Here is a 12,825-nt window from a genome sequence, read left to right as displayed (position 1 = left end):
TTTCTCATGTATAGAATTAACCACTATTCACACAGGTAAATTAAAACAGAATTCTAACCTGTTGAACTTAGAAAAATAAAGTCTCAAGTTACCTCTTCGGAACTCCTCCTCTGCCCAGAATTCAAAACTCCTACTTAGCCAGAATTCGGAACTCCTCCTCTGCCCAGAATTTGGAACTCCTCTACCCCTTTCCTAGTTCCGTGAGAAGATTAAGATCCTTCTTCTTGCTCGAGAAAAGGGAAGTAAATCTTCTATCTTTTTCTCTCACGATCACACCTGGCTTCACCCAGAACTCACATATCCAAGAGCCAAACTAGGCTCTCGGTAAGGAACTCTAATTACCCTAATTTACTCTAGTTTACTCTAAATTCGAATTTGCTTTATTTCTCCATCCTTACCCCTTAAATAGGGTAATTAACATCAACATAGGTCCCAATTCTACCCCTACCTTTAAGTCTTATTACTAATCAATAAAATTCGAAATTAAAAGCAACATAAATAATAAAAGTAAAGTAGATGACTCAATGTTATTAAGTCCATAACAGTTTGTATTGGGGCTATTGATGGAACACATATCAAAGCGAACATCCCACTTGAAGAACAACCAAGGTTCTGGAACAGAAAGGGCTATCTCTCACAAAATGTTATGGCAGCATGTACATTCGATATGCAATTCACTTTTGTACTAGCTGGATGGGAGAGATCAACAGTTGATTCTCGTGTACTGAAGAATGCATTGACTCGCCGAAATAGGCTATTTGTACCCGAAGGTAAATAATATATTTTTATGCAGTAATCTTTTATCTATTTTATCTTTATTTATTTTATGTAGAAAATATTTTGTATTGTAGGTAAATATTATCTAGTAGAAACTGGTTACGTAAATCTACCAGAATTTTTGGCTCCATATCGAGGAACTCAGTATCATTTGGAAGAATTTCAAGATAATATTCCTAGGAATGAAAAAGAATTATTCAATTTAAGAAACTCGTCTTTGTGGAATACTATTATGAGAACTTTTGGTGCTTTAAAAGCTCGATTTCAAATGTTGAAAAGCACTCCTCCATTTTCTTTTAAGATGCAGACAAAAATTGTCATTGCTTGTTGCATCTTGCACAATTATATATGTGGAGAAGATTATAATGATATATTTGATTTGGAAGATGATGATTCGGATGATGAGTTCGGTGGAGGAGGTGATGGGGTCCAATTAGGTGCAACAGATGATACAGACAGCGATGATAGCGATGGTCTTGTAGAAGAGCATACCCAATCAACAAGCTTTCAGAGGTAGCGTGCATTAGAATCCACAAGATCCGCACAATTTCGAGATGACATAGTGACTTGCATCTGGAATGACAACTGATGATTGTATCTTTATTTTTTTTGAACATGTGTTGTTCTTATGTACTAAACTTGTAATTTGATGATTTTAATACTAATCACGAACTGGTTATTAGAATAATCTTTCTTACGTTATTAATAAACTTGTATATTTATTTATATATTATATTTAATCAATTTTATTAAAATATTAAACTAGATATTTAAGTTTGGTAAATAAAATATAGTAACAATATGCATTTGATCAATTAATTATTTTAAATTTTTTGGAAATATATTATTAATTAATACTACAAAAAAATCCATATTATATTTTTAATAAAATAATTCTCTATTTACTCATTATATTTATTTTTTAATTATTGTATTATATTAGTGATTTAATAGTAGTAATTAAGATATTGTTAAATCAAGCATTTGATCAATTATTTTGGTTTAGTTAACCCATTTTTTATTTAATAAAATGAACGGTTTCAAATTTAATATACAACTTAAAAGGAAATTTATTATTAATTAATATTACGTACAAATATATAGTGTGTTAAAGTTATGATTAGATCAATTTTTCCTTTTAAATCATTAATTTTTAGGTTAAAGTATATCATATGTCATTAATAAATTAATAACTAAACGTATTACTTTCGTTTTTGCTATTTATAACGTTATTTATTTATTACTTGTAATTAATCATGTGTGTATTTCATTGGCTCATGTAATTATCATATTAATGCACAATAAAATATCTAATTCAATTAATAAATATATTAATATATTTTAATTATACATTAAATAACTTATTCGTGTAGTAATAATGGTTGTTTTACCTAATTTGGGGTTTAAGGATTATGTTGTAATTAAGTGTACTGTAAGGGTTTAGGGATTCTCTTGTTTTTTATGTTTTTCTCATATTGGGACACTAACACTGGAAACTGTTTTCCAGTGCACAAGAAGTCGTGAATACTAACACCAAGTGCGAAGATGAAGCCCATGTAGATGACTAACATGAAGTTCATGTTGGAGATGGAGATGAACTTCAAATTTCCGTTTTGTTGACGAACCCCCCCTTAATTAACTACTTAATTGAACATATTCTAATTATATAATTAACTAGTTATTTGATTCAATTAATTTGGTTAGTAGAATTAATGGAGTTGGTTCAAACAACCAGAATGATATACTATTTCATTGCAACTAATACTAGTTAATTAATTAGCAATTAATATATTCACTAATTGAATAATTACTTATTAGATAAGAAAATAATTAAATACCTGATGATTGTGCTAATTAATTGGGTAATTGACTTATTTAATGTAATTACTAATCAATATTTTAATGGAACATGTAGTAATAAATAAATAAATTAGTAAATTTAAAACATACTAGTTATTTGATTCAATTAATTTGGTTGGTAGAATTAATGGAGTCAGTGCAAAGAACAAGAATGATATACTATGTGCCTGGGAATTCATCAAATTCTTTGACAAAGAGTCAATATTTAATAAATAAATTCATTAAAATTTTAATTAATATAAGATTTAAAATATATAAAAAATATAAAATAAAATCCCAATTCTTTTTATAGATTATACCAAAATTTTTTAAAAATATAAATTTTTTATAATTATAAAAATAAAATAAAAATATACACCATCGACATGAGGATATAGGGGTGACAACCTCTTAGTATACATTTCCTGAAAGAACCATTGCATAATCATCTCAAAGTTCTTCCATCTTATGATCCTGCTCCTCAATACGACGCTAACACTACAAGAAAAACAGGTTTAGCCAATAAAATCCCCTACAATGAAATTAAATTTGCTAGCAAAAGTAGACTTTTGCTTGCAAATCTGAAATTCGTTGGGAGAGATAAAGTTTCTCCAAGTGAATTTAAAAATTCGTTGGGAGATCTCTTCTCTCGAATTTTCCTCCATCTCGAAAAAAGCTTCTCCAAATGAATTTTACAAAATTCATTGCAAAAAATCTTAAAACCTTCACAAGTGAATTTTCAATTTGTTGGAAAATATTTTATTTTATTTTTCTTTACTTTTTTTTTTCTCTCTTTTCATTTGTCCTTGTGTAGAGGAATGAAACTCAACTAAATAACTTGGAAAATAATATTTATCCCAAAGAATTATGAAATTCGCTAGGAGAAGTTTTTTCCCCTTCTCTTTTTTCCTTTTCTTCATTCTTCACCTTTTCCCCATATTCTCTATTTTTTCCTTTTGAAAGAAGAGAGTCAAACTGAAAAGATGGAAAAAATATTTTCCCAATGAATTTTGAAATTTTTTGGAAGAGGGTTCCCTCTCTCAGTGAATTTTCATACTTGCTGGGAAAAGTTTTCTTTTATTTTCTCTATGTTGTTTCTCATCCTTTCCTTCTTCCCCTTGTTTTCTTCTTCTCCTTATGTAAAGAATGTTAATTTAATGTTCTCTTAGTGAATTTCTAAATTTCTCTATGAAATGTTTTTTAAAGTCTCTCTTTGAAAATTTATTCCTTCTTCATTCTTCTTCCTTTCCAATATTTTCTTCCATATTTACATATTTATTAACATCTCATGTGTATAAATCCTTATGTAACTAATCATTTATTAATTAATTTAAGTAGAATGAAAGAAAAAATAACTTTCATACTTTCATTAACATTCTAAACCTTGATTCTTTCAAATAATCTTTCAAGTAAATGCACCCATTTTTAATTAAATTTTCTTTTAAATAAAATATTATAAGTATAACCATTAGTGTAACATATTTAACAAAAAGCTTTTGAAATCTATGACAAGAAAAAAAATTCTTTCTTATTCTTCTTAGTTCCTTTTGACTTCAAAAAAAGATCCAAATATGGTAAAAATGATATTGAAAAGCACTAAATGGTTAAGAAGTTACCTCCAATTTTAATTTTAATTTTATTTATAAAAATTAATATTTTAACTCAGATAGACCAAAAATAAAGTTTTTAACAATAATTGCCACTATACTATCTTAATTGTCATAATTTGCATAATTTTCATAATCGTTACATAATTAAAACCTTTTCAATTTAATGGAAATATTAAACGGTCAATGTAATAATGACCTATTAATTAGTGAAGAATTAATCAATAAAACTTAATAAAGTCTAATTATATAACTAATTCTTGTATTAACAAACCAAATAACCTTGTTGTAATACATAACTATTTGATCAGAGCTATAATATTAGTTAATTAATTTGTAATAAATACATTTACTAATTGAATAATTACAAATTAGGTAAGAAAATAATTGAATACATGATGATTTGTGCTAATTAAATAACCAAGCGACCTATTTAACGTAATAACAAAGCAATTATTTAATGAAATAGGTAGTAAGTACTTACCTAATTAATTGAACATATTCTAATTATATTATTAACTAATTATTTGATTCAATTAATTTTGTTAGTAGAATTAATGGAGTCGGTTCAAACAACCAGAATGATATACTATTTGATTGCAACTAATTCTTGTTAATTAATTAGTAATTAATACATTTATTAATTGAATAATTACTTATTAGGTAAAAATAATTAAATACCTTATGATTTGTGCGAATTAATTAGGTAATTGACTTATTTAATGTAATAACTATCAATAATTTAATGGAACTAGTAATTAATTAATTAATTTGCTAGTTAATTAAACAAATTCTAGTTATACTATTAACTAGTTATTGAATGCAATTAATTTGGTTAATAGAATTAATGGAGTCAAAACAAACATCAAGAATCAAATACTATTTGATCCCAGCTAATACTAGTTAATTAATTAGTAATTAATGTATTTAATAATTAAATAATTATTAATTAGGTAAAAAATAATTAATTACGTGATGATTCGTGATAATTAATTGACCAATTGACCATTTAATGTAATAACGAATTAGTTATTTTAAGAAACATGTAGTAATTACTTAATTAACTAAATAATTGAACACATTATAATTATATAATGAATTAATTATATTGTTCCTTTTCCTTTCATTTTCCATATTTTTAACAATTAATTAATTTATTTCCCATTATTTTTATATTTTAATTTTTTTACTTTTTTTCTTTTCATGCTTTCCATTTTCTTTTTTTTATTTTTTTCTTAACCTTTTTCTTTATTTTTCCTTTTCATTACTCTTTTCATATTTTTAAATTTTTAAATTTTATTTTTTTTCATATTTTTAATTTTTATTATTTTAGTCTTTAATATTTATCTATTTTTAGTTTTATTTTTATTTATTTTTCCTGTTATATTTATTTTAATTTTTAATTTTCTTGTTATTCCTTTTCCCTTTTTATTTTCTCATTATTTTTGTTTCCCCCCTTATTCCTTTTATCTTTATCTTTTTACTTTTTCCCTTATTTTCTCTCTTGTTTTCTCCTTTTTCTCCTTTTGTTCACGTTTTTCCTTTTTCCCTTCCTCTTCCCTCTTCTTCCCTTTTACTTTCCCTCCCTTTTCTCCTCGATTTCCCCTTGCCCCACCCTAGGTTTCCAGTTGTCGGCACTTGGGCCACGTGCTCGCCCTTTCCCCCTCCCCCCTTTCTCCCTCATTTCCTTCCTTCTGTTCCTCTTTACTCCAGTCATCGCCATTGCCTCCTCTATCATTGTCTCCACCGCCTCCGCTGCAATTATCACCCCAATTTGTTTCCTCTAGGAATGGGCGGAGTGGGGGGGGGGGGTCCTTTGGGTCTAGTCCATTATAGTTTGATCTAGTTTAATTTTATCTTTAATCATGTTTTTAATCATGTCTTAATCATACTTTTAATCATGTTGTTTAATCATACTTTTACTAATGTTAAATTATGCTTATGTTCTGTTATGATTTTTAATTATGTTGCTTGAGACATTGAAGTAAAATATTTTTCATGTAGCAAGGAGAAAAAAACTCAAGGAGGGGGAATACGATGGGCCCGTTGTATGGATTTCATTATAATTATTTACTAGGTTGGGTGGTTGAGGGAGGGTAGAGTATTCAGATAAATTTGGGTCGGTCCAAGTGGCTTCTCAGGGGGTGGGGGGAGTGAATTGAGTGTTGATCATATGTTGACTCCCTTATTTCTTTTGATGATAACAAAACTAAATAGATCTAACAACTTGCAAAACTAAGTATTTTAGATACCTAACCTTCAAGAGGCAATGCATCTCAATTTCAAAAGCTTCAAAACAATCAAGCCTACTCAAGATTTTAAGAAACAATAATGGACGTCTCTTGAAGAAACACCACAAAGAAGAAGACAAGTGTAAAAGTCATATGTCAAAAGTCAGTCACAAATGTCAGAGAGAATTCCTAACTCCATTCTTTAAGTACAACAGTGAATATGGAGCTTTAGGTCATCCATTGCATATAAACATGCTTAGGAACATCATAAACATCCCTTAGAACATATTAGAACACTAAGACAAAATCATTCTCATGCTTTTAGAGTCAACTTAGTTGAACTAACACTAGAATGATCGATCAACCTTTGTCCAGGCAAGTGAATTTCACAAGGATTGATTGATCATCCCACATGATTGATCGATCAGATAGAACCATGCCAGTCTGGGACCTAAAGCATGATCGATCATGCTTGCGTTGCACAACCAAAACGAATTCTGAGTGATTGATCATCCTTTGACAATGATCGATCATCAACTTAACATTTCGGGACCAGTGGTAACAAATTAATCGATCAATCCATCGATCATTATGTCACATCCTGACACAAAAAGAGTTGTTATGATCGATTGATCTATCAATCACCTCACACTGATCAATTAATCAATGGTCTGAATTATTACAACTGGCATAAAATAGTTAGTTTGACTTGGGGAAATTATAAGTACCCCACCAATTTCTACATCTAACTAACATTTTTTGTTTTTTAAGGCAAAGGTGTGGTTCAAGTTTATACTTCCTCAAATTGTTTCTTTACTAGCTACTGAATTTTAAGGAAGTTCCAGACCTAGACATTACATCGACCTTGCTAATTAAAATTGAAAGGGATGGCAGAAGCCCATGCAACACGAGAAGGAAAAAATAAAAAAATAATTTATAAAAAATAGAGAACAATAATTGTATGATGCTATCACTACAAGAACTTAGACTTTTGTTAGCAAATTGTTTCGCTACCAAAAGTAAAAAATTCGTCAGTAGAACTTTCTCTAAAAAAACATTCGTCAATAGAAATTTCTCTAAGAAAAAGATTTGATGCCAAAATTTACTAGCTCAATCCTCTAGGAGAAGCTTCAAGTAGTGAATTTCCAAATTCAATGGCAAAAGTCAAATTCTTGGTACTGATTTTTTCTTGTAATTTTATTGGTTAAGATTTTGAATATGTGCCTGGGAATTCTTCAAATTCGCTACTATATTGCCAAACGAATTTCACATTTATATTGGCGGAGGTCCCATTATGTATTACATCCTTTGCTAATAGATTTCATAAATTCACATGGTAGAAATGCAACCTCTTAAATTATTTTCCAAGTTTAATAAATAAATTTATTAAAAACAATTAATTGAATATAAGATTTATAAAATATAAAAAATATGTAAATTAAAATCCCAATAAAATCTATAGATTATACCAAAACTTTTTTAAATATAAAAAATTATAAATTATAAAAAATAATAAAAAATTATTCACCTTCAATAGGAGGGTCTAGGGATGACTCGCTCTGAGTCTTCATTTGTTGAAAGAACCATTGCATAGCCATTTCAAAGTTCTTCATCTTACGATCTTGCTCCTCAATATGTCAGACACACTACAAGAAAAACATGTTTAGCCAATACAAAACACAACATCAAAATCAAATTTGCTAGCAGAAGTGGACTTTTGCTAGTGAATCTGAAATTCAATGGGAAAAGTAAAGTTTCTCCAAGTGAATTTAAAAATTCATTGGGTGATCTCTTCTCGTGAATTTTTATCCTTCACGAAAAATGATTCTCCCAAAATTCAATGCGAGAAATCTTAAAACCTTTTCCAGCGAATTTCAATTTTTTGGAAAAGATTATGAATTTATTTTTATTTTGTGTATTTTTTCTCTTTTTTATTTTATACTCTTTTTTCCTCTTTTCACTTGTCCTTTTGCAGGAATAAAACTTAACTAAATAACTTGGAAATAAGATAATAATATTCCTTTTCTCTATTTATTCATTTTGAAAGAAGATAATCAAATTAAAAAGATGGGAAAAATATTTTCCCAATGAAAGAATGCAAAAGAACACTACTCCTTGGACCACAAACCATATTATGGCCTTCCAAAAAATTAAAGCTCGACTTAGATAGTTACCTTGTCTTACCTTGGCCAACCCTCAATGGAAGAAGGTTGTTGAAACTGATGCCTCACATATTGGACATGGGGGAATCTTTAAACAATTAGATCCAAAATCTAATAAAGAAGAATTGGTACGATTTAATTTTGGCCTTTGGAAACAAGTGCAATTGAATTATTCAATTGTTAAGCAAGAAATTTTTGTTATTGTTAAATGTATTGGTATATTTCAAGACTATCTATTTAATCAACATTTCCTTCTAAGAGTAGATTGTTCGACTGCCAAACAAATTCTTAAAAAAGATATAAAATTTTTGGCATCAAAACAAATATTTGCACAATGACAAGCGGAATTCAACGCCTTTGATTTTGATGTTGAATATATTAAGGGAGAAAATAACTCTCTACTTGATTTTCTCACCTGTGAATTCTTGTAGGGATAACAAAATGTCACATTTTCCTTACATGGGATCCTCTCTCTACAAGAGGAGGAACATGCCATGGCAAGTCCAATCCCATTAAAGGGATAAATAAAGGGAAAAATAAAGTTCCTGAAGCATCCTCAATGTCAATGAAGGACACGGTTCTAGCAAACTCCATTTTTACAAAACTTCCAATTACGGAAGAAATTCTGGTCATCAATCGCGAGTCGTGACAACTAATCCTTCCTCCCAATAACCAACCACAAATCATGGTTTGATTATGAGGCAATATGAGGTCATACCCAATCAATGACCAATCATGACACTATGTCCAAAATTAACAAAATGGATAGTCAAATTTCCTATAGTAGCTGCACAATAACCAAGTTTATCTCTCAGATGATTTAGGGAGATCATAATCTTTTTGATGAAGAAATTACTCCTAATAATAAGGGGTACAATTATTGGGATTATGTTAATGCGTGGTCCAACATGTTTTATTACCAAAATCCTACGCATAAACATACCTGGTTTATTGTACTCGGTGCTGAAATTAAGAAGCACCTACAAAATAAAATACCTATTCCTTTATGGGTATAAAAATGGTGGGATAAATTTGGGCCTCCAATTTCTATTCTTCCTGAACCCATTCAAGATTTATATGGTCAATGGCGGGCCATTCATCCTAATATTACGAATGTCCAAAATTTGGTGAAAGGAACGGATACATTCCTTTTCTTTCTAGAATTTTCTCTTTGATGGATATGAAAATAGGATTTGAAAATTTCTTTCAATGAACTATAGCTGCCAATCTTACAGCATAATTTCTATGTACGTATGTGGGGTAAATTTCCCACCACAACCATGGAAGAAAAGATTATAAAAATTAAGGTTGTAATTCTCAAATATAAAAAACTAACTCCTCAATCTGTGGAGCCTCTGACAAAGATGTCACCCTTTGATATTATCAAAGCGCAATTAAAAGAAAATTTTCCTAACATATCTGAAGAAGAGCTACTCATCAAAGCTCTTGATTCTATTGAAGAGACTTATTTATCAGAATTAAATAAAACTTCTAAAGATGACAATATGTCAATTTCTGCCCATGTGTCTTCCAAGGAAAGCAGTCAAGATGGAAATCAGGATGAAGAAGTGGGTTTTAATCCATAATCACAATCTGAAGACCATGATGCATCTCTTGGTGACTAATGGGAGGCCATGATTCACAAAGTTCAATCATGAACTAATAAAAAAATAATTTCTTACAAATGAACATGCAAAACGATTATCAGATCTCCAATCCAATGATCAAGAACAAGACATCTATTTCTGAATCCTGTGAAATTGTTAAGAGAAGGAAAAGAATCAAAACACAGGATGCATACAGTAGGACTCCCTAATCTTCAGGGAAAACAACAAAGGTGTCAAATCACCAGACTCATAATGGAAGAACGCTACAAAAAAGTAGTTGACAATTGACCAATCAAGGTCATAAAAGAAGCATCTTTTGATTATAATGGCAAAGAAATCTAAATGCCATATAGTCAGATCACCACAATAAAAAAAAAAGCTAGATCATCAAATTGATGACTTATAGAAAGTAAAAATTGATTGCTTCACATCAAAAGAAAAAATCTCATTTATCGGTAGGTCACATCAACAATAGTATTGCCTAGCAGGTCACGTTAACTACAATACCGCAACATCGGCATCAACCGCCACCACAATGTCTACAATAATAGAAGACACATCAGTAGTCGCCACCACAGTGTCTGCAATAATGGAAGATGCACGTCAAAATTTCCTCGCTGGATTTCAAAAGAAGTTGAAATCAATGTAATTTCATCTTAAAAATCTAGGTTCCAAAAGCTATAAATAGGGAACCAGTTAGTGTGTTTAGGCATCACTTGAAAAGGTCGAAAGCTGTCTCCAACGTTGCTTCAAGGTTTCTTTAATTGTAAGTCTTTCTTTCTTTTCTTTCCTTTTGTAATAGATGTTGCCATGAAGTTGTTGTTATATTGAAAGTTCTTTGTCATTTTCTACAGAATGCAATATTACTACATGAATTTTTATGTGTCATTCACAATTAATTTTTGTTTTATTAAGGGATCTCCTTCATCATCAATTTCTTCTAGTTGATCCTTTTGTGCCATTTCTGAGATACTTTTCAACTAATTTCTTATTTTTATCTGCATTATTTTATTCTTTAAAAAATTATATTTTTATTTTTATTTTTATTTTTATCTTTTACTTTTTTTTTCTTTTTTTCCTTTTCCCCTAATCTTTTTCTCTTTATTTTTTCTTTCCCACTTAATCCTTTTCTCCTTTTCTTTTTACCTTTTCCCTTATTTTCTCTCATTTTTCTAGTTTTCTTCTTTTTCTCTCTTCTTTTTTTTCTTTTTTCCCATCCTCTTCTTGCTTTTTTCTTTTTTTTCTTTCCCACTTCTTCCCTTTTACTTTCCCTCCCTTTTCTCCTCGACTTCCCCCCGACCCTCCATAGGTTCCCAGCTATCGGCACCTTGGGCCATGTGCTCACCTCTTCTCCCCTTTCCCCCTTTCCCCCTTTCTCTATCATTTTCTTCTCTTCCTCTTTACTACAATCACCACCACGTTGCCTCTGTTGTCGTTGTCTCCACCACCTCTAGTGCAATCATCACCCCGATTTATTTTTGTTTTTTCCATTGGGAAAGGGGGGACATACATCAAGCGTGTGGGGGTGGGGGTGTGCACCTTTGGGCCTTGTCCATTCTAGTTTGGTCTAGTTTGATTTTGTCTTCTATCATGTTTGTAGTCATACTTTTAATAATGTTTTAATTGTAGTTTTGATCATGTTGTTTATTCATGCTTTTAATCAGCTTGATCTCAGCTTGGGATGCTATAGATGAAGTGTCAAGCCACTTGAAAGAAGAAGAAAACGATGTTGGAATCATGGCAATTGAAGACAATGATGATGACTCTACCACTTCTGAAGAGGTTTGTCTTCGAGCCAATTACCAAAAATGTTTGGATTTTGGATAGCAGTTGCTTGAGGCACATGGCCGATGATAAGAAGAAGTTTGTTGAACTCAATTCAAAGGACGGAAGTTTTGTAACTTTCGGAGACAATAAAAAAGGTACCATAAAAGGAATTGGTAAAATCGGTACCTCAACCTCTTTCATATCCTATGTGTATTATGTAGAAGGGTCAATGCATGACTTAGCATTAATCAATTCTATGAGATGGGAAACAAAATTTTATTTTAATAGGACAAATTCTTAGAAAAGAACTAAAACGATGAACTAGTTCTAGAGGGAAAAATAAATAGGAATTTCTATGTAGTTAACATAGTTAATTTTCCCTCAACCAATGTCATTTGTTTGGGTGCAAAATTTGTTGAATGTTGGTAATGGCACGAGAGACTTGGACATATAGGAATAGATTACTTGAAAAAATTAGTTAAAAAGAACGTAGTGAGAGGACTACTGGATAAAAATTTTGTAAGAGAGAGACCTTGTGATGCTTGCAGACTTGGAAAGCAACACAAAACTTCTTTCAAATCTAAAAACAAAATTTCAACCTCTCATCATCTTCAACTAATCCTCATGGACTTAGTTGGACCTACTCAAACCTTATGCCTAAATAGGAAGTATCTCACCGTAGATGACTATTCAAGGTTCACATGGGTAGATTTCCTAGCTCATAAGGATTATGTTTTTCCAAACTTCACTAAATTAAGTGAAAAAGTTCAAAAAGATCAACACTATAACATTGTCAAAATTAGGAGTGACCAAGGAGGAGAATTTCAAAATTCAT

This window comes from Aristolochia californica, unplaced genomic scaffold, assembly GCF_029961685.1.
Source record: "Aristolochia californica isolate CCGP_79_NKW_82.1479 unplaced genomic scaffold, dmAriCali1.0.hap1 SCAF_10, whole genome shotgun sequence".
Lineage (NCBI taxonomy): Eukaryota > Viridiplantae > Streptophyta > Magnoliopsida > Piperales > Aristolochiaceae > Aristolochia > Aristolochia californica.
Note: the sequence above shows the minus strand (reverse complement) of the source record.